Below are 24,650 nucleotides of genomic sequence, written 5' to 3'. Positions count from 1 at the left end.
TAAGAGAAGGATTTTTTTTATACCTTTAAGGAACTTCTTGTCTTTATTTTTATAATTTTGCTTTGTATCAATTTAAGTTTTACCTAATAAATTAATTTTTTCTGAATGATTTTACTCCTTTTTCTGGGATAAAAATCCCTACATCATATTCAAAGTAAGATGCATTTGAAACGGCCATAATACAGGGTTATTCATAATTCCCTCCGGGAAGGAACTGGACTATCGCATTGATGTATGCCGTGTGAACAAGGGTTCACACATAGAAAACCTGTAATGTATGTAAGTAAAACTTTAATAGTTTCGGAATAATTTCATATGTTTCTTTTTTTTCATATTCGTCCTCTTTTTTTTTTTACTATAACGCTTCGAAACCCCGGAGAGAATTATGAATAATCCTGTACTTCAATCCTGCAAAGAAACTGCATCCCATTAACAACTATGGTCCAAATTTGCTACTATAGTGACCAATGGCATTTCTTTCTCTCTATTTTTCATCTTAAAAAAATTATTTAAAAAAACAACAACTTACATTTATTATAAGAAACGTACAATTATATCTTGCTTTAAGCAAATTAAAATAATTTATATACGTGAAGCTCTTCTTCACTGTTAAGGATTAACAAAATTTAAAATAGGTATTGAGGTCAATTTTTTCATATACTTCTAGGGTTTCTATACAGATACTGTGGAGTTTGCTTTTGATAGCCGAAATGAATGTAAAAATTTTTGGAAAAAGTGCATTGAAAATCACAAATTGTTTCGATGTTCCGATGCAAAGCAAGGAATGCGTATGAAACCCAAAATTTTCAGCAGAGGATCATCCTTCAGGTACGAAATGTTCTTTGTCTCTGAGAAATTGTGTTTGCATGACTCATCAAGTACACAAATTTCTTTATTCTAAAGAGCATGAATCAAGCTCAAATACAGGTACAAATAGGTACAACAGGTACATAACAAGGAGACCAGGGAAAACCTGGAAAATTCAGGGAATTTAAAAATCATCAAAATTAACAGGGAAAATGCAGGGAATATTGAGTTTTTTTTCTTTTTTTTAAAAACTGGAAAAATACAGGGGATTTTGTTATTTATTTTTGTCTTTTAAAAAAATGGTGACCACTCCAAGGGCAATCTATGGGATATTTAAGGAAGATATTTTAGCTGTACTAGACTATTTTATTTACTATAGCATTATTTAAGTATGTTCAATAGTTTTTTTTTTACTGTAAATTTTTCCAGCAATTAAAACAAGTATTCTTACTCCAATATAGCTCATACAAGAACACAGTAATTCTTTCCTCTTAACAGGGAAAACACAGGGAATTTTTTACCAAATTTGAGTGGCAACCCTGTATAAGCAAGAACCTTTATTAGTATTGGCTAAACCATACATTTTGTGTTCAGACACTGAGGAAGGTTCTTGTTTGTAGAATTAAAACTATAATATACTCATTTCTGCACCTATATTTGGGCTTTATTATACGCAGCACAAAGTATGCTCTATCCTCTTTTGGATTACCTTATTGTTTATACCCATATATAGTATGCTTATTTCTATTCTATATTTGGGTTCTGGATATTTAAGGATGATATTCCAACTATTTCATTTACTATAGCAAAGTATGTTCAGATGTTCCTTTCTTTCTCTAATTTTTTCCAGAAATAAAATCTAATATAGTTAGTCCAATACAACTCTCACAAGAGCACAGTAATTGTGTTCTTAATATATTGTGTATAATGTGTACAGGGAATTTTTTTCCAGATTTGAGTTTCAACCCTGATTTAGTTACTTTAACCCACTGGCGGTTAAGTAAATGGGTAAATTTGGGAAAATGTTTCTCCCCCGTACACAATCCCCCTATCTATTTACATGGAAAAACCGGTTTTTCTATGCAGAAAAGACTGCATCTATGCAGAAGACTATCATCCCTCTAGGCCCTGGCTGACCCAGAACCCAGTTCCAAACTCATAGAAGAGATCAAAAAAAATTGGAATAAGAACACTATTTTGAACTGGGTAAAAGCACATGTGGGGATCCAGGGCAATGAGGAGGCAGACAGGGCAGCAAAGGAAGCCATTGGTTCTGACAGTGTGGATCTCTAGGTTCTGAAGACCCCCAAACAAACTAAAACCGAAATCAAACAATATTTAATGGCAAGGTGGAAAACCAATTGGGAAAATTCTGAGAAAGGCAGACATACATTTAAATTCATTTAGACCCCGTCAACTACAAGGTTGCAAACTAATTTCTATTTTAACCAATTTCTGACGGGACACGGAGTGTTCGGAGTACACCAAAACAAATTTTTTAACAAATCAGATACTTGCTCAAACTGTAACCAAAGACAAACCATAGAGCATCTCTTATATAATTGTGATCGGTACCGAACACTCCGAAAAAATTATTTCTTCCAAAAAACAGACCAACAAATTTTTACAGACAAGGTCTGTAGAGAAATTATCAAGATTATCATTAAAACTACTCTTGAGGAACAAATGGAATTAATAAACAAAATTGACAATAACTAAAATTTTTACCTGCTTAATCTAACCACCTTGCCAAAACCTTTTTTTTTTGGACCACATTGCCATTTTAGTGTTTTAATTTGACTTTTAACTTGACTTTGCATTTTATACATGCTTTAGGTTTGTTTACAACCTTTGGATTTTAATACATTTGGTATTTTACATTGCGATTGTATTTTATACACGGTTTTTAGATTGTTATACACCCCTTTTAACTCTTACCTTTTAGTATCTATTGGTATTTTATCCTCTGTTTTTTGTACTTTAATTGAATTTACTCTGCTTTACTTGTTGTTCTTCATTTTGACTACCTGTTACTACTTCACCCTCACTATTTTGGTTCCACCAGCAGGATTCAAGCTGGCCTGAGTGGCTGGATCCTTTCAATGCCCTATTGGCAAGTGTATACATCTGTGACTTTGTCTCAGTTTTAACTTTTCAATTTTAGCACTATATTCATTTATGTCATTTTATCCTTTCACCTTTTGGCGGTTTTATGAGCTGTATTTACAGCTGTTTCTGGTGAATTGTTAGATTTTTTGTCTTGTATTGAGGGTCCACCAGCTCTGGCTCACAGCTCACTAAGTTTTTACTGGTTGTCTCATGGCTCATAATTTTTGTATTTTATATATATATATATAATTTTTGTATCTTATTTATATAAGGGTCTGTTGACCTTTTAAATGATCCATTGTATTTGGCGTATGGGCCTATTGGCCTAGGCCGCTGTATATATAATAAATGCAGAGAAGACTGCAGGTTAAAATGCGACTTTTTATGTGCAGAACCGTCAGTGGGTTAAGTTGCAGTGTGTAGTAGGGTGTACTGGGCAAATGTATACTGGGCTAGCTCAAAGAAACTTATTATTAAATGACTACAAATAATTTAATTTTAAGATGTTCATTTATACTAAAATAAATTGAGTGTTGACATATTCTCAGCTATTAACTAATAAAACTTTGTTTATGCTTTATTAATAAATTAAAAGTGATTATAAACATTTCATTTTTGAATTATTACTAGGATCGTGTTTAAATTTTCGAACTACAGATATAAAAATTTAGTCTATTTTTTAAAAAATAAAATAAGTACCGAAAAACAAGAAATGAAAATAAAACCATGCATGCACAACCAAATTTAATTTAATGAACAAATCACTTTGTTACACAATGCAAATGTTGCATACAAATATTTTTTTTATTTCCTTAAAAGGTTAATATATTCATAGTTCTAGAAATTCTTTGTTTGAGGCAATTTATGATCCTAAATCAAACAAGGAATTGATTCCTTAGTTCTTGGTTATTCTGTATTTTCTTGAATTTTTATTTATTTATTGCTTGATTGTTTTATTTTGCATTTTTTGTTTCATTTCAAATGTTTTGCTTAATAAGTTTTATATTCGTTCCAATTTTTTAGTGTTCTTCACTCTATTGTATTGATATATTTTGCTTTGACGATACTAATACAATATTAGAAAGCACCATTTTTTTTTAGGATTTGATCGTGTGAGCTGATGACAAGTTTATATCTTTTCCTTATTTCATTTTCCAACTTTTTTTTAATTAAAAACTTTTTTAATTTAAATTTTATTTTCGAATTTGAAAATATGTTTCAAAAACATTTTTAATAATTATTTTCCTCTCCTTTAAAAAATCTTTATATCTTTTGCCATGTTTTCTCTATATTTTTAACATTTTATTTCATTTTACTGATAAAAGCTTGCTTATTAATTTTATGCGCTTATTTAAAATCTAAAAATGCATGTTTTTAATTATGAGGAGAAGTTAGCTTGAACAAATTGAGAAGTCAAAAGAAAAGCACAAAATAAAAATAACTAACATAATTTCTTTTGTTAATTTATCACTTGCATTTTTTTTTTCCTGCTCCAAAAAGTGTTCTGTCTTGATTTCGATTGGCCTCTGATGTATATATTGTAGTCTTGAGTACTTTCTGCTTTAGGTAGAACATTACAAGCTACATCTAGTATTTATACTAATTCTCCCAAAATTTTTAATATTTCAAAAATTTGCTTAATTTTAGAGCCATTTTCCTTTAACTTAGCTTATAACCTGAAACTGATTTCTCAAAAATATAAACCGAAAATTATGTAACTACTGACAAATTTTTTAAAAATGTTTTCTGATATTATTGAAAGTTTAATGACATAAGAACCAGACATATTTATTTTAATTAATAAGAAATTAGTTTATAAAAATGTAAATTTTCAAGAAATACAATGGAATATATTTTATTTACTGAAAATCATATTATTAAAGTTTAAGCGTTAAAGGATAAAAAAATGTCTAATATACTTATTTTTTAGGTATAGTGGACGGACACAGAAACAAGTATCTGAATTTGTGAGATAGAATAATTTCCAAAAAACACTATTTCAAAGGTAAGTAGAATTTACTTATATTAAAAGCAATCAATAGGTCCTATATTTTTGATCTGTCGCATTATTATTTAGCTGATTTGTTAATGACTTTCCACTAACTTTGCTATGAAATTATGAAAGCTTAGAAGTAACAGTAACCAGTTACGTAGGCATAAGCACGGGGTCGTTTTTAGAGTTTGCCGTTGTTGGGAGGTTGTTGTTAATGTAAGTATGACTATATAAATATACTAAAGGGCGATGCTTTGCAAGATCTAGCATATTAACTAAACACTCACTGTTTTAGTTCAAAATGTGAAATACAGTAGCTTATTTTATTCTGAACGATGTAGAAATGTAAAAAACTTCAAATGAACGAAAATTTGTGCTGCAATTGATTCTCAATCTGCCTAAGTTCTATCCTCATACAATAACTGAATAACTATATTTGTAACAGAAGTCAATCTGAACTCTTTTTTTTATCAGACTATTCCCCAAACTGCAGAACCAGCAATTGATGCTAAAAGATGGTATTATGGTTCGGTTTTTTGATTTTCAGCCTCGTGTTTTGCTTAAATTCAGTTTTTTAAGTTTTTTTTTACTAAAAAATCTAATAAGGAAAAGTAAATGGGCTAGTGAAAATGTGTATGAACTAGTAATATCTTTTAGTCACTTGTCTGATGTCCACTGATATAATTTCCTAATTTCTACTCCTATGTGTAGTTTTTTTTCATACAGGGTATCCGCACACCTGGAAAGTCATGGAATCTAATTTTTAAAATGGATTTTACCCCCCCCCCCCCAATTTTATGGTGTTCCAAATATCTGAATTTGTAACAAAATCTCCACTCATAGTCATGTTTTATAAAAATATAAACTGTTTTTATCATGTTATTTAAAAATTATGGTGTTCTTTAAAAAAAATGAAAGTAAAAACATTGTTTCTAGAGCAAGTTATCTTTTTAACTTCTGTGATTTCAGAATTTTTATTATTCTTTATTTTTATTTTATCAATTTAAAATTCTAGCTGAAGCAAGCCAGTCATTTTCTTAAATTCTGAAATGAGAACTGAAGAATCAGGAGTATTTCTTTCCTTTCCGATGAACAAGAAAAGTATCTTTAGAATAGAATTCTGCGGAAAAAAGGGATTTTTTTTAAAATTTGTTTTCATATTTTTTTCAGCTTTTTTATTGCTTCAACTCTTTCTTTACTCTGTTTTTTAAATTTAAAATCTATAAATATGAAGATGCAGAGTATAACAGTTTTGGTTATACCTTTCATTTCAATTAATGTTGTTATAATGTTTTTTTTAAAATTTGGTTTGTCTTGTTTTTGTATAACTTTGTTAAGTCATGAAAAGTTCTTGGAATTAGACATGGTAAAGTCATGAAAAGCCATGGATTTGAAAATCTGAAACGTAGCAGATACCCTGTACATAATTTCATTTGATATTTGTTAAATATTTTACATTGAAATGTTCTATTGAATCCAGCAATTCTTAAGCTATCAACTGCTTAAATACTACCAGATGATTAGATAATATCATGTTTTATTGAATTTTTAAATTCAGTACAATTTATTTGATGTAATTTTATAAAAACCTGGACATTTTTAAAGGATATCGAAAAACGAAAAAATATTAAGTTGGAAGAAATTTTCTTCTGAGCACATAGTTGACACTTCGATATGAAATATTTTAGCTTCTTTTGAATGATGACACTTCGTTTGAAATATTTTAGCTTCTTCCATTTTTTTTGTTTAAAACTTATTTTATGTTTAAAAACATTTATATTACATTGACATTCACCATTAGTTTGTTAAATTACTAGAAACATAGCTTATCTTTACAAATTTTTATATGTGAATTTTCGAATTGCTCAAGGCTATCATTTAATTACAAATCTATCATTTTGTTTTAAGTATCTTACGTTTTTTATAGTTTCAGTTGAAAAGTTATTTTACTTAAACTGTATTTGATTTTTAAACTATTATTAGTTGCCACTGAGCTTACACCAGTGCAAGCTGAAGCTGTTCCTTTTCCTTAGGTTGAAGGACAGCGAGGTCTATATGGTCGTTTTTGTGACTGGATGACTTCTCAATTTTCTGAATTAGTTGAAGACTTTTCTGAGCCTGTTGTTGTTGATGATGATAGCGCAGAAGATGATTCTGAAGGAGATCCTTTGACAGTTCGAAAGTGAGCGCTATTTCTTTATTGCCTTCTATTTATAACAGTTCTATATTCATTTTAGTTATTCAAGAAATTTTATCGGCTTAGAGAAAAATATTTTATGCATAAGAAACTTATAATTTTTTAAAATGCACCATTAAGATAATAATTTTGATATTGATACGGTTATGGTGTTTCTTTTTTTCTCTTAGGATTCATTAGTATTTTTCTCAGTGGAACCTGGGGAACATTTTCTTGGTGCACAAAGTTTTGTATTCATCAGCCAAGGTTTATACTTAAAGGGAAAAAAATTTACTTCATAATTTATTTTATTTCTTCAGAAGTTTACAATTCTATTAAAATTTCCTTATATTAAAATTTCCTAAGTTTATTTCCTTCTACTTAATCACAATGCTAACTAGTTATGTAGAAGTGCAAAATCTTTTTTTAATAAAAAATTGCTACATTGCAAAGTAAAATTTTCAGTCATTTGTAGGGAATTTCTGTTTTTTCCTCAGATGCAATTGAGTACAGCACTACAAAGTAAGATTTTCAGTTATTTGTAGGGAATTTCCCTTTTCTTCTCAGATGCAATTGCAATTATTTTTTTAATTGCGATATCTTCCATTTTTAGCATGTCTTAAATAATAACTATGAATTAGTTTTATTAAAAAAGGCACATAATTACTTATTACCTAAAATCAGTGAACATAAAATTTATTAAAGGACTAATTATTAATTTCCAAAGTAAGTTCATCTCTTAAAAATTTTAAGTATATTTAAAAAGGAAAAGTGCAATGTTCTTGTTTCTTCCTTGCATCCACTTTGATGTGTTTCATTTTGCTGTAAGCGATTGAGAAGCACATTCTCAATCACAGGCAATCCTGAAACAGAAAATTAATTTGTCAGCAAGACCAATAATATCTGTAGGATTGTATGGTTTCTCTCTGTTGTGCTTTTATAATTGTCTCTTAAAGGGTGTAATAACCAGAAAACTTTAAATTAGCTCTAAAGTATCTAATATCTGTTCCCTATAACATCTAAAATGACTAAAGCACAATCATTTCATAATATCTATTAGTTATGATGTGCTAAAACTGGTTGGTGAAAAATTATATGTGTTTAGTAAAATTATTATTCGATATAAACTTTGTCAATTTTCATGAAAGGACACATTTGGTATTAACTTTTATGAATTACAAGTCTTCGATTTCAATTTTTTTCTATTTTAAAAGTTTTTATTTTCATGCATATTTTAACTTAATTCTTCTTCTTCTTAAAACTTTTACAATGTTCTATTAATAAACTTAGTTTTATCTGTATTATTAAGTCTTTTTTTTTTAAAAAATTTTTATATTTTTTAGGCTTAAGGACAACTTAGTGCGATTTATTTTACTTTTATTTATTTTACTTCTCACTAATTTATTTTACTTTTTTAATACCAAATAAATGAAAGGCTTGAGGCAAAATAGTGCTAAATCACATTTTTTCCATCTTGCCCCTCTAAAGCCTGGTTGGCAGGGCACTGGGCCCATGTCCAAGAGGGCGTGGGTTCGAGCCTAAAACACAAAGTCATCCATGTTCCCATAGCAAATCATACCTCTGGGGGTACTGATCCAGGAGTTTCCTTGTCTTCTGGATTGGTTCAAAATTACACGGCTACGGAGTGGAATATTAGTACTCGTAAAAAACCCAAAATTTTGTCGGCTGTTCAACGACGGTTATATATTGGTCTCTCAATAAGGTGATCTGGGTTTGAATACCAGCGATGGCTTGTCGATACAAATTCTTCACCTGGCTTGCACTGACCACAGTGTTGACATAAAATATCCTCTATGGTAGATGGATCATGTGTTAGAGTTCTCTTGCTGCCAGGCTAACCATGCAGGGTTTCGTGTTTTTCCTTTCTCAAGTGCAGGTTCAAAAAGTCCTCCTTGAAAGTAAATTTCTCCCAAAATCTGATTCAGGATTTTCCTTGCCTTCTGGAATGGGTTCAAAATAGCAAGGTTACGGAGTTGAACATTGGAAGTCATAAACTTAAAATTGGGGGCGGCTGTTCAATGCCAAATTGCCCTTGCCAATTTTGCTTCAATGTTGAGAATTGTTTGATTCAAGCATCAATAAAATATATCAAATATTTTAAAGGAGAAAAATTAATTTTCCTGTGGGATTGAAGTGAAAATTCTGCAGACATTGATTTGTGATCCTGTCTAATTTTTATCCTGTGGTGCCAGGATTGCATTCCCCGACATATACCCTGCTTCATCTAAAATATGTCTCGAGCAATATGCTCAGATACATCAACTTGTTTGATGTGATATAACTAGATTCTCGTGATTATTATTATATATTTGGAATTTTTTTAAAAATAAAATTTGCTAAATGCTGCAACTGAAAAGTCAAATGGTTTGGCTTATTTTGTCACTTTCTAAATAATTCTACTTTCGAGGTAACCTAAACTTTTATCTAGTGTCTGTTAAATATCCAAACATAGAGTCTCTGGGTAAAAATTATACTAAATTTTCTTTGCTCTTAAATAAGGTGGGGAAAACAGGTTTTTTTATACATTTAAAATTTTGCAATAAGCTGGGACTAGTTTTCAGAAAGTTAATATTCAAATCAGAAATTTTTGGTTAGTTATGCAATTAAAATAATTTAATTTGCAATACATTTGAAAATTGATTGAAAAAGTACCATTAAAGTAGTTTAATATGATTTCTTAGTATAATTTGCATATGGTTTGGAATAAATTTTCCTTTTATGTTGTGTTACATATAAATTCTTTTTTAGGTAATGCTTCAAAACCTGTCTCTTCTCTTGCTGATAGCTTCGTATCGTTGCTACGGTGGAATTCACCAGGAACAACATTGTTAGCATTTTTTGTAAGTTTACCATTGCTTACTGAATTATTTAAGCTGTATAGCTCTTATAATGTAAATATTTTCAAAATTTAATTTATTCTTTATATGTCATTTATACTTGTTGCTAATGTAATTTTTTGTGTTTTGTGTGTTCTATGTATGTTTTGTCAGTAGAATGTTTGTTCTACTCTCGTGTGCCCTGAATAAGGCGGGTCGAGGTATAAATAAACAATAACTCTTTTCACATGTTACGTTGTCAAATGCATTTTGATTATTATTAATGACCCTTTAAAGTAATGACTTGAATGTTACTAAAACAATAAGAATTTTTTTTTTAATTTTCATCAAAATTGGTTTCTTTTATAATCATTAATATACTGTCTGCAAAACTAGTAAACATAAAAAGCACTACATTGAGACATTTCTTTGTAACTATTATGTAGAGTTTGCAAACTTAAAACTATTGGGATATTTTCCTCATAACTAAGCAAAGGACTGATCTTAGATATGAATGCACAACTTGCAGCTACCAAATACTCAATATTCAGCCCCCCGACCTTCTAAAATTTATTAAAAAACTGCATAACAGGTGTATGAACAATTTATAATTGTTCATCATACTAGTTTCGATAATTTTTTCTTTTATTGTGTATAACTTAAAAACGAACTTTTTTTTATAACATATGCAACTTATTATAATCTAATTTTAATAAAATGTAATTTTACATAATTTAATTTTAATCTTTAGTTTAATTTAGTTAAAAATGACTATGTGTGCAAAAAATGCTAATTTTTGTTAATTTAAAAAATTACACATACAATGTAAGCATCTATAATTTGTTATATTTTGTTTTTAAATTTTTAAGACAAGTTGATTTTTTATTGACTGAGGAATAATCAATAGATATTACAACTCCTGAAAGTTATATTATTTTTCAGAATCCTAACCCCTTAAGAGGGAAAATTCCTAAATGTTTTGGGAGGTGGGAGATAGTTTTAAATTATCTCAGATGATGGCTTACATTCTCTCTTTGAAGCTTTTATTCATGTGCATTTATGAATTGTTCATTTAGGGGAACCAAATGACGAATACTTCATAAACTACATTAAGTTAAAAGCATTACTTAGATACAAACTAAAGTATGGGTGTTGTTGATTTTGATAATTGATGATTCTAGGAAAGAAACTTGTATTGTTTTAAATACTGCAATATACAAATCATGATTTTTATAAAAGGAATTAAATAGGCTTTCAAATAAAAATATTCAAAAAAAAATTTTTACACAAAATTTGAAGTATGTTTACTTTTTACTATGAAATAATGCAGATTAATTTTTAAAAAAAAATGTGGATTTTATGAAATAACTGAATGATACAGAAAAAAATGCTTTATTGATGCTTTATCATAAAAGAAAAATATATTATTCATTATATCTTATTAAGCCTTATTTATTGAATCTTATTTGTCATTTATGTATCCTTGTATACATTAAAGTGAGAACAAATGATGTTCATTATCGTGTGCCCATCACCATTTCTGTATACTTTTTTGGCTTGTTGAGTCAATTACTAGTTAAAGGTATGTTCAGTTATTCTTTATCAACAAACTTGTTTAGTTTCTGACTAGTTACCCTGAAAATTAAAAGGCATATTTATTAGCCAGATAAACATATTTGTTAGCCCAACATGCTAACTACTACAACACCATTTTAATTTGAATTGCACAGATACAAAAACTACACATTTTTGTTTCAATATCCAGCATATTAATATTTTTAACAGTCAACAAACTTAAAATTGTAGCTGGTCATCTCACTTCCTCATGCTTTATAAAGAAAACTTTTTGTCTTTAGCTGTCAGAGTAGAACATCTCAGCTACTCATTTCTATTATTCTTTTCATAAATAACTTGTAAATAATATATATTAAGCGTCAAGATAAAAAATAAATAGATTAATAAATTATTCTAAATGTCAGAAAAGTCAGAGGTATAAATCATTCTGAATGATAGAAAAATCATAAGTACTATTAATCATTTTAAATTGTCTGAATATCACAAGGCTATGTTTGATGGGAATATGTCCTGTTTATTGTTGTTACTATAGGGAAAGGGACTGGAACTCTTATTTCAATTATTGATATTATACAATACCTTTATTATAGCCTTCGGTATAGTGTTCCTCTCCCAATGAGGAGACCCTGGTTCAAATCCTGGCAGTGGCTGGTTGATACGAATTCTACTCTCTTCTCGCACTGACCACAGTGCTGATATAAAATATCCTCAGTGGTAGGCAGATTATGGGATAGAATCCCCTTGCCATTGGGCTAACCATGGGAGGTTTTTGTGGTTTTCTTCACCATGTAATGCAAATGTGAGCTAGTTCCCTCAAAAAGTCCTGCCAGAAGGCTTATTTGTCCAAATGCTTGATCCAAGAGTTTCCTTGTCTTCTGGGAACTTCAGAATTACAAGGCTATAAAGTTGAACATTGACTGTCATAAACTCAGAATTGGGTCGATGAAAAAAATACTTTTAAATTTTAAAAGTTTTTCATGGACATATTTCAAGTAATAGTTTGTCGCAGTTATTGTATCGTATAATTTATGTTAATTTTCCATTCTATTTGCATGGGCTGTTTACTTTTTATAGGTTTATATAAATACTGTGTATCATGGTTGACTTCTTTCCTTGATCCTCTTCTTATTTATATCTCAACTACATCACGTATAGTATTTCTTTCTTTCCCTTCTAACACAATGCCCATGAAGTTTTATTTATTTTTTTATTTATTTTTTTTGATTTTTAACTAATCCTTTTTGATGTACACTAACAATGTAAATTTCTTACATCCATTTTTTTAATGAAATGTCAAATTTTGTATGTAAAAAAGGTTTCGTAATTCTTGTGCTGAAAATATTTAGCTGCATGTTAAGTCATTTTGGTATTTATAATTGTAAGTGAACTTCACAGAATACTAGTTAATATTCTGTTGAAAATTTAATTATTTTGTTCGCTATCAATAGTTTTGTGTGCATAATATGGTTGTAATCTGCTCAATATTCTAAATTCGAATTGTGATGAAAAAATAATGATCTTTTCTTTACAAGTTAAATTTCTTTTTCAATAAATAGATATTATTAATTCTTGGAACATAAATATAAATTTGCTCTGAAATTAAGAATCTTAACTTTTTATAAAAATGGCAGTTAAAGAAATTCATTTGTCTGTAAAAAAATAAAAATAATCTATAGAATGGAAAGGTGATTCAATTATTTAATTTCCTTATTTATTGAGTAAGTTAATGTTTTTGAATACTTTTTTTATTTTTTTTTATTCTTTGAAATATTTTGGATTGAACCAAATTTTAAAATTGTAAGTATTTTAAAACTTTTTGAAAGTTCAAGCTTTAAAAATGCTTACAAAAAAAAAGAGCATTTAAAACCTATTTGCTTAATTTATTGAATCACATTTTAATTAATGCGTGAAAGGAAACAAAAAAATTCAAAAAGACTACTTTGTTACCTAGTGAATATAGATATTCTAGCCATATAGGTTCGGATCTTGTGGGTTGATATGGAGGAGGTTGAAAATGAGTAAGTTAATTTTAAACTAAACTTAAACAAGCCTGCTATAAAGAACAAGTAAATTATACTTTTAGCATGAAAATTTTAAGTATGCATGAAAAAAGTTGTGATTCAACTCGTATTGAAATTAATTAAATAAATTTCACATTTTCTCAATTTTTTTCTATGTCTACATTTTTCTATAGTTGCATAACAAATTCTACTATACTTTGCATGGATTAGATCTTTAGTATGTATAAAAGTTTTATTTTTATATTTAAACCAAAAGAAATAATATTGCTACTGTGCTTAAAATAGTGATTTTCATTTATGTGACACTTGTGGACATTTTTTAACTCAATGAATTAAATAATTTAAATATTTGTGAAAATGTTTTGACAAATATAAAATACATACTAAGCACACCTCTCTGGTGTGTAGCATGTAATGAAAAATTTCATTGAAGAATTATAAATAAAGAAGAAAATCAGTAATAGTAATTATAATATGAAGGTACTGTCCGCTAATAAAGCATTAAAAAGTTCCCCATTCATATTTTTGTATAAAAAGAAAAAAAAATTGCAATTACTTTGAAAAACTTTTTTGAGCAAACAAAAGTGTATATATGACCAAACTTTTCTTGTTTTTGTACATTCTCTTTGGACAAATAAAGTAACTGAACTTTTTGTTCTACAAATTATGCAATGACTAAGGCTCTATAAATGCAGAATTATTTTTCAAGTTGCACATCAAAGGTACAGTTATCTTTAAAACTATGCATACAGCTTGCAAAACTGAAAACAAAAATAAAGAACTCAATTTTAAAAAAATAAATAATTTTTTCCTTATTTTGATTGCAATTTATCAATTATTTCAACAAAGATTTCCTTGATATATCTTCTTTGAGATTATCTCTGAATTTCTGAATCTGATTAAGTAGATGCTCGAACATTCTTTAACATAGTCTTTATATGCAACATACTTGAGTTATATAAATTGCAGATTAACTATGTATTCCAAAAATGAGTCAGTGCCCATCTTTTTGAATATATGTTCATTACTAGTTTTTAAGTAGCATTTATTCTGGATCAAAAATTCATAAAGTTTAATACTGTTTTAAAAAAAATATACTAAGTTGCATCAGAAAAAAAAACTGCTAAGACAAGTATATTTGTTGATTGAAAATATTTTGATATAAAATAATAATTATGCTGATATTCAGCAATTATGTGGATAATTGTAATGTGGTTCTTCATATCTGCTGCATCTTAGCACAATTCGTAGAGCAATAATAAATAACAATAATTTGTGAGTTGAGTAATATTTGGAAACTTATTTTAACACATTTCTGGGTTTTTGTGGTTTTTCTCTCCATGTAAAACAAATGCAAGTTAGTTCCAGCCAAAAGTCCTTCACGAAATCTAGGTTCTCCCTGTTCTTGATCTAGGAGTTCCCTTGTCTTCTGAATTGGGATCAATCTTACAAGGCTATGGAGTTGAATATTGATAGTCATGAACTCAGAACAGGGTGGGCTATACAACACAGGTTATAAAGTAAAAATATGCTGAACAACTATTGAATATTCTTATGGTGCAGCAACCTTAATAATTTTCATTTGTTCAGTAGGCTGAATTTGTGAAATTTTTTGCAAAATGTTTTACATTTGTACTACTATTAGGTGTGCGTTTAAGAAGCCACTGTCTTAAAATATATTTTTTATACTCTTCTTCTTTATTTTGTAAAGTCTTTCCTATTTATATGTAATGGTTTCCAAAAATATTTTTACTTCTATTTGCATTTATGTTTAATCAAAAATACTTTTTAATTAATTGTTAAATTAATAAACTCTAATTTGTTAGTTATTCCATATTAATTACTTATGATATATTGTTTCCAATTTAATGCTAGAATCCTTTTTCAGAGGATGGTTTTTGAGTCTGAACATTTCTAGGAAGCAGGATCATGAGGTAAAGCTTGTTACATTTTTCGTTTAATATCGGAAACAATGTATCATAATTGGGTTTGTTATATGGTATATTTTTACTATTAAATATTGATAAAACTGAAATATTAAAAAAAAGTATTTACAATGGGGCCTTCGGCAAGAAGAACATGTAGAATGTGGTAAAAATAGTTTAAAATTTTATTGAAATGTTTGTTTATATGAACATGAGTAGCATATAACAATAGTAGTTGTAGAAAAACATATAACCAACACCTACGACTTATTTTTCTTATGCTAAATGGTGTTTTATGCAACAACAAAAAAGTTACAAAATTGTTTCTCCCCTTTTAACATCTTTATAATTTGTACTAGTTTTTATACCTTACTTTTTGTGGTTATTTCAAATTAAATGCATAATCTCAAATTTTCTTTTGAACCTCTAATTTGAGATTGATTATTGGGGAACCATATAACTGTGAGTTGGGAAGGGTTATAGTTTTATGATAATTAAAGTAAGAGAGGGTGAATTGGCTATCTTAATGCATATGAAGTTCTCATAATAATCTAATTTTAATTAAGGTGGACCCATTCATTAATTTGTATACCTAAAATATTATTTTTAGATAAAAGTGTAATATTTTTAAGTGAACAAACAAAAGTAAAAATTTGGCAAAAATAAAATAATAAGTACAAGTTACAATTAAATTATATTCCTTCATATTAAAATGTAATAAATTCTTCATTCAGATTGGCTGCCCAAATTTAATTTTTTTTTAAGAAAAAAATCTGAGTAGAAACAAATTGAATTATTGCATTCATAAATTTTAAGCAATAAAAAATACTATTTTTGGAGGGCCTAAAAATTGTTTTGTAGAAATATTTGTTATTTTGCTCCATTTTTAATGAATTTATTGTAAATTGTTTCTGAGGCTTTTCATGAAGGACAGCTTTGTTATGATCTTTAGCTATATTCTTTAAACTTAAAAAAAAAGAAAAAAAACATGATCTCCATAAACTTGGAAATATTGTGAGAAATTCAAAAATAAAAATTTGCTTTCAAAATCTAGAAGTTAAAATTTTGACTTTCAGGAAACCTTTCGCTGTAGTGTACGTGTTTACAATTATGAGTAATCTATAAAAAGATAAGTTTGTTTAATTAGAAAGACTTTAAATTGTACTCTTATTGCATCATTAATAATTTATATTAAATAAATTTACATTTAATAAAATTATATTTTGGATTTGTTTCCTGGTTTTCTATTTTGAATGAAATAATGGATCATTACAGTCATAATATAACTCAATATTTTCTGTCACTGTAGGTGACTTCCTACTGCATAGAATATCATTTATATTTATAAAGATTTTTTTGAATTATGACAAATAGATAATATTAGTTTTTAATTTTTTTAAATATTTTGTTTTTTTACCAGAAAGATGTAATTTTGCTTTTAAAATGATTGTCTCCTTTAATTACTTATTTGAGAAATTAAAGAAAAATTAATTTTATAATGTGTTTTAGGAAGGAGATTTGGTGGTGTCTGATAAGTTTCAACTGGTTCTTCATGTAGCTAGGAAAGTACAGGTTTGTTGACTGCACATTTGCTCACATTTTCTATCATAATTAATTACCATTGATATTTATATTATTTTGTACATGACAGAATAAATTAGGTCATATGACTGATTGTTTAGCGAAGATTAAAAAGTAAGCATCTCTTTTTCTTTTCATTTTTAGAATTCTATAAATTTTATCTATCAAAAGTTTTACTTATAACTCCTCCCTACTTCTAGATATTCTATATAGTATCTGATATATTTTATTTTATAAAGCTTGAACATTTACTTTATTTCATGTATATTATGTTCAGAAAAATGCTTCATGTCTTGGGTGATTAGAATTTAAAAATTTTTTTCTCACTGAAAATATTTTTGTTTTAAGGCACGTAAATTCGCTTAACTGGGATTTAAATGTGCATTAACTGTGTGATTAATTGCTGTTTTAAACAGTTTTAAAAGAAAAAAAGTTCATTTTAATTTTTCATGATAAATTGCATTTCTGGTAAGATGAAAATCCATATTTTCAATTAAATTTTTAAATATTAATATTCTGATGTCATATATTATAATTTTAAAATATCTTAATCTAAATTTGTAAAGCAGTGAAATAATTCCTTACTAAAATAGATTTTTTCATTGTATGTTATTGAATAGTATTTAACATTATTTATATTTTTATAAAGGGTGCCTTAAAACTTGTTCTAGATTTGAATTTCATATTTTATGCATTAATCAAAAAATAAATTTTCACTAAAAGTCTGTGTTTTCTGTTGAAATTGAATATGTGAATTTTAGGGCTCCCTTAATCATTTAATTCTAATTGCAGATGTTTAATTATAACAAGTGATATATTTTGAACTTCAGACAGTGTTTGTACAGTGATTTTGTTATTGTGAAGTAATTTATTAGCATGTTTATATAATTTTCTATTATTTTTTATTTCAAATGTTTAATTTTCGTACTTCTCAGTGAAAGTACAAAAAAAAGTAACATTTTAATGCAATAAGAATTACATTGCTATAATTTTGACAAGCACACTTATTTATTAGTATAAAATGTGCTAATTATTAGTATACAATGTGCTAATTATTTGTATAAAATGTGCTAATTCATGCAATTTTCAATCTTACAGTTTGATGTTATGGCAGCAGACGGAAGTAACTGCCCATTTATATTTTGTATTCATTGTTGGCTTCATTGTATCATGTATTTTTTCTGCACATCAGTTATTTACTGTAATGGGTGAGCATTAATTATTTTAATATTGTTTGCAAACTCTTGTTACTTTTTTTGGCTGCAATAAATGTTCAAATTTTTTGAACTTAATGTTTTAATTTTTAATTTAATGAAACCATTTTCTTTTAAGAACCTAACTTAATATTAATTTTTTTTTTAAATTTAAATTTTCAAGAATTTGATTTTGATTAAATAAACATGACAAATAAATATTTTATATATTTTTATAAAAAAAAATATTTTTTTTTTTAAAAATGAATACAACTAAACGATTTTGATATATATGAATGTTGAGTTAAGTTTTTAACACAAAATGTCTCATACTTAAAACTTCTGCTCAATCGAGAAAAAATAATAAATATTTTTCAGAATTGAAAATCTCTTGAACTTAAGTTTTATTAAGAAAATTGATTTCATTAGTGAATTTGATGGTTAATAAAATCTGATCAAAGATATTAAGATAAAAAAATAGCTTGAATAACTGCCAACATTTGTATACTCTTATATGTGATGATAATAATATGGTTATACATATGTGTGTATGTATATATAAAAGTTGATGGTTAAATTTGTATCTCTCTGATTAAAAATTAGATACAAATTTGTTAAAATTGTATCTAAATTTTAACATAGTTTATAGAAATTAATATAATTAAAAACCTGAGTTTTTTTAAAATTCTTTATACTTTACTGTTAGATTAATGAATTTTTAGCTATGAAAAGCTTATAGAATGACCAGATTTATTGACTTTCTTAAGAATTCAATTCAAATCAATTCATTTCTTCTACCCAAGTATATCTTTCTCTCCCAACTACTATCTTCAATTCTTTGATATCAGTGAGCAAGTTTTAATTATTTCTGTACTATTATACTATTTGTTTTCAGAACTAACTTAAAACTAGCATCAGGACTGGAAACTGTTAATATTATTTTCTGCTGTAAAAAGTACTTCTACATTATTATTGTTCCAATGCATTTTCCTTAAGAATTGTGGCTGCCCAGTTACTATTACAATTTTTTTAAATTCAGTTTTGGTTTAATTTTTTTGCGAATTAACATAAGAAATGTATTTACCAGCTTCATACCCATTATTTAAACACTAGCGTGAACCTATTTTTAAATTTTAAAGAATTTCCTTATTTATTGTGAAAGTCTGAAATCTGTTAGGAAATTAGGAAAAAAATGGCTTGGATACAGCTGAACCTTTATATAAATAAAACATGAATGGGTGAAACAATATATAAATGAAACAATGTATAAAAATAGATGAAAAACCTATTAGGAAAGATATGACTACTGTAACTTTAAATTATAATAATTTTTTGTACCAAGTTTATATAGATATCAGTGGTAATCACTTTTTTTATAGCTGTGATTTGTTTGTAATCTGGCTGCAAGAAAGTATCATCCAAGCTTTAAATAGTTAATCTGTATATTGTAAGTTCATTTTTATGTTTTATGCTCACTATACTTTAATTTTCAGGATTTTGTATGGGCGTTAAATTCTTCACCATCAATTACATTTTTTTCTGATTTCCACGAGTGCAACAAAGGCATGATACAACAGCTAGATTGTGGAAAACTTTGCCAACTAATGCACCGCTGGAGAGGAGGCATAATAGAGCAGAATTGGATATGGTATTGTCTTACTGTTATAAAAATTGTAGATTTTTTAATATTTATTTCAAAATTTTAGTTTTATATTGATTATTTCTTTAGAAGAAAATTTTTGCTTCTTGTGGCTTTGCTTAGTAACTTCTGAATGGCCGAACTAATTTTCAACATTTTGCTCTACTTTTTGTATCTTGTTTTGCCATATTTTTCATTTTCATGTTTTGAGTTGTATGTATACAATGTAGCAAAAAATGTTTCTAAAAGACTCGTTTTTAAGTATCTCTAAGTCAACTGTTACAAAAATAGCATTGTTGTAGTTTGTTTGTATTTTTAATTTTATAAAAAATGGAAGTAAACGAAATCTAGAAAGAAACTTAATTATCTGCTTAAAACTCTCAGATTATTCTAGATCATCTTTAAGAGGTTAGAGAAAAATTTTATGATTAATAAGGAGACTCTTACAAATCACAATTTTAAAACTTACTACTGCTTGCTAACCTGGTAACTGTTTGTGTAGTTCATCATAGTATGTGTAGCAAAACTATCTGAAAGATAGCTTTTCTGGCTATTTTTGCAGTAGTCTTGTTTAATATTCCATCCTTTACACTTAAATATTTTTTTTACTTTATTTTAATTACATTAAATGGGTATAGTATTCTTTTAATTATTCTGTGTTTAAAAACTTGTGATAGATAAAAATTAATATATTATAATAATTCATTTAAATTATATCTAATTATTTCAAGTATAATTTTAATTGAGGTTTACATTATATATTTCAGCTATTTGTGAATCAAAGCATTTGTATTAGTACTTCGTTATGATCTGAAAATCAAAATTTTTGTGAACTTTTCAATTTGCCTACTACTGAAACTCCTCTTCCAGATACTGTATTTTTCAAGCTTACTGGTTATTATTTTTTCATGTATCTAATTTCATGCTTTTTTTCTCTCAAGACTATGATTTGAATACATATTTAATGATACTTCTATTGGATTATTATCTCATTGTTGTTCTCTAGTTATGTTAGAAGTTATATTAAATTAGGATATTAATTTGCATTTTGACTACATTCAGTAGATTAGTGTGAATACTGAATATTTCTTAATGTTTCAAAGGCTCCGAAATGTTTTTGATTCTGTTTCATCTGTATCATTTGCACTTCTTAAGTTTCTGCAACCATTTTTTTCAACTGACATCCCACCTCAAGTTTCTGCATTTTCATCAACTGAAGAATTAGACATCAAACGTGATCTTTGAGGTGTTTTTCCCAAAATGAAACAAATCCAACAAGAGTAAATGTTTTTCTTCTCAAAAACTAAAGCGAAATAAGTCAAGCGTTGGAAATAATTTTGTTACGATAGACGCTTGAATCTTTCAGAAACATTCTAAACGGGTACTATGGACGTTATAACTATATCATTTGTGACAGTAACGGTGTTTGGTATTTGAGAACTGAGCTTTCTAACTCATTTTTCCACACATTAATTAAAAGCAACATATGGAGGAAAATTCTTATTAGTGATAAGAAATAATGTTCTGGGGGACATACTATTTTTGCTGTATTCTAACTTCATGTTAAACTCATTGAAAAATGATTTAAAAAAAAGAAGGAAAAGATCACTGGGGATGATTTGAGACAGCAGATTATTTACTAAGAGGTAAATAATATCCTGTAAATTGAAATTGAAAATAAATTATGGAATCATTCAATGGAAATATTTTAAATCAATAGATAATTAGATAAAAAGTTATTCAGGGTAATTTTTGTTCTTTTTAGCACTATATATTTATTAATCCATTTCAAAACTGGAAAAATATTTATTCCAAACCACATTTTAGCTACAAAAAGGAATGTTTCATAGGCACACTTTTTAAACTTGTTATGAAATACCATTTTTTAATAAATAAAATGCATGAAAAATATCAGATTTGGTAAATAAGAAACAGGGCATTTTGTGAAAATCTGCAACAATGCATTAAGATTTTATAAGAAATGACTTTTATTAGAGCTAAGACTAAATTTGGTTACTTTTAAAAATGGCTAAGTTATTGCCATTAAAATAACACTTTTATAGTTATATTTGCAAAACCAAATTTACAAGCAATTTCAAATTACTCTTCTGGAAACTGCTTGCAAGTTGACTTGACCATACATGCTACTAAAGTCTAAAGAAATATAAATACAAGGTTTTTATAAATAAACGGTGTTAGATACTTTATTAAAACGAAAAGTAGCTATGAGAATTAAAAATAAAAAAATATTAATACATTTGAAATCTTCCTGAATTGTAAGAAAACTAAAATGTTTTTAAAAGTTGCACATGTATATTTTTTTTTAAAATATTTAAGATCACAAAATTAACTTATTAATTATATTTTAACATGTTTTGTCAATCAAATACAGGGTAATTCGAAATAAATATAGTGATTCGAGTGTGGGGTACGGAGAACGCTTCCACTGTTATTGAATATGAACGTGATTCAGTGAAAGTTCTGGGCCATTACATCATATAAACGCACCGTCCTTTTTCCTTCTGTGAGTGTTTCCTCAAATGTTTATCTTGACATGCTTAAGGTAGGGTTAATGGCACCGCTGGATACTGATTCTACAGATTACATTTTGCAGCAAGATGGAGCACCCTCACACTGCGGTACGATGGTTCGCACATGTTTAAAGGCATGCTCCAAGCCATTAAGTCAGTCGAAGTGGAGATGCCGACAATATTTTTCTGCTCTTGGCCACCAGGATCTCCGGACTTGGCACCCTGCGATTTCTATCTATGAGGTTATGTAATCCTGGATCAAGTATTTGGAGAAATTTACTTTCCTTGAAATTTACTTTCCTTTTTGATGGAACTAACCCGCATTTACGTTGCATGGAGAGGAAAACCACAAAAACCTCCTACGGTTAGCTTGGCAGCAAGGGGTCTCTGACCAAATATCCATCTACCACTGAGGATATTTTAAGTCAGCACTGTGGTCGGTGTTAGCTGGGTGCAGAGTTTGTATCAACCAGCCATTGCTGAGATTCGAACCAGGTTTACCTTATTGGAAGACGAACGCTCTATCCCCTGAGCTGACATGGCTCAACCCCAAAAACAATTTTATGTATATATTTTTTTTAATATTTTATTTTATTGAACAGCCGACCCAATTTTTTGGTTTACGACTAGTAATGTTCAACTCCGTAGCCTTGTAATTTTTAACCTAATCCAGAAGACAAGGGAACTCCTGGATTAAGTATTGTGAGAAATTTTCGGCCGTGGTGGACTTTTTGATGGAAATTACCCACATTTACGTTACATGAAGAGGAAGACTTCCAGTACACCCCACTGTTAGCCTGACGGCAAAGGGACTCTAACCCATGATCTGTCTACCACTGAAGATATTTTATGTCAGCACTATGGTCGATGCAAACCGGATGCGGAACTCTGATTGGCCAGCCATTGCTGGGATCCGAACCCTGTTCACCTCATTGAAAAGCGAACACTTTATTCCCGGAACCCTCACAGCTCAACCCCAAAACAATTGTAGAACTCAAAGAACGCATTTGTAATGCACTTGCGTCGGTGACTGCACAAATGCTTTAGCGTAAAATGAACTACCCTCTAGAGGTTGTCTGTGTGACCACTTTTTTATGTGAAGTCGCACAAATAATCTGAATTTTGAAGCTCCTTCTACATTCTGTGTAAATTTTATAGATACATTTTGTTTCTTTGAATAGTTATACTAGCTGTTTGTAGTCGCTATATTCATTTTGAATTACCCTGTATAACCATAATTAAAATGTTTCTGAGGAATAAAAAGCTCATAACATCTTATTTCAGTTTATAACCTTATGCATGATTGCTAAAGAGATGGTCAACACTTTTAATTTTGACATTGAAAGTTAACCTTAACAGTGACCATTACAACATATCTTATTCCTTCTTAGCATCATAATATTGCAGCGTTAAATAAATAAGAGTAATATACCTTAAAAATATTTTTAGTTATTTTAATATTTTTTCTTTAACAATCTAAGTGGAACAATTTATATAAATAGAAAATTTTATCATGTAAAATATTTAAAAATAAATAACTAGCTCATTTTTTCTTTAAAAAAAAAGTTTGATTTACACTTAACCCAGTAAATACCAATTTCAAAAGACACTTCAAATATGATTAACTTAAATAGCATTTATCTTTTCAATTTTGTGAAAATTGGGCATTGTCTATTGACACAACTATTAATGCTTTAAAATTATTTTAGAAATATCCAAAATAGAGTACCTATAGAGTAATAAAACCTATAACCAATCTTGCAACGGTAATAGAGTAATAAAACCTATAACTGTGTGCCAAAAATGCAATTTAGGACTTTGCACCAAATATTTTCTGCCATTTCAAATATAAATTTCATGATAAATGTTGCAAAAAACTGCAACATTTACCAGTTATGATTTCACATTAAATGCACTTGAAATGTTATGTATTATGTTTATTCATAATTTTGAATAGTAATAGGCATTTAATTCATCAAAGATAGTTAAGTGAATTTTATAAATGAAGCTCGTTTTATTATGTATTAGTGACACTTAATTTAATATTCAAGCAAGCAACAATCTACAGAAAAATTCTATTTCTATGGGGATTTTTTAAGGAAACTTCAATTTTAGGGAATTTTCTAAAATGTACAAAAACCACGAGAATTTTTATTAAACCAGGAGAAACTGGCAAAATCTAGAAACCTACAGGAAAATCCAGTAGAGTTGGCTGCTATGCATTAAAGTTTTGGAAATTTTTTTGAATGTTATGTTCTACTTG

General features: G+C 28.1%; 1 protein-coding gene and 1 long non-coding RNA gene across 4 annotated transcripts in view; both read left to right on the top strand.

Annotated features, from left to right (window-relative positions):
- The window catches only part of LOC122272504 (maestro heat-like repeat-containing protein family member 2A), a 455,199-nt gene that overhangs the window by 249,150 nt on the left and 181,399 nt on the right, over positions 1–24,650 (top strand). The window lies entirely within an intron of this gene.
- On the top strand, positions 671–18,294 carry LOC107446400 (uncharacterized). The gene is made up of 7 exons (XR_015431654.1): positions 671–828; positions 4,847–4,921; positions 6,893–7,091; positions 9,855–9,946; positions 15,407–15,452; positions 16,953–17,015; positions 18,123–18,294. It is a non-coding gene; the product is annotated as an uncharacterized LOC107446400 (long non-coding RNA).

The sequence above is a fragment of the Parasteatoda tepidariorum genome, chromosome 2 (genome assembly GCF_982258835.1).
Source record: "Parasteatoda tepidariorum strain Cologne lab strain chromosome 2, Ptep-v5.0, whole genome shotgun sequence".
Lineage (NCBI taxonomy): Eukaryota > Metazoa > Arthropoda > Arachnida > Araneae > Theridiidae > Parasteatoda > Parasteatoda tepidariorum.
Note: the sequence above shows the minus strand (reverse complement) of the source record. Positions and strands in the feature narration are given on the sequence as shown.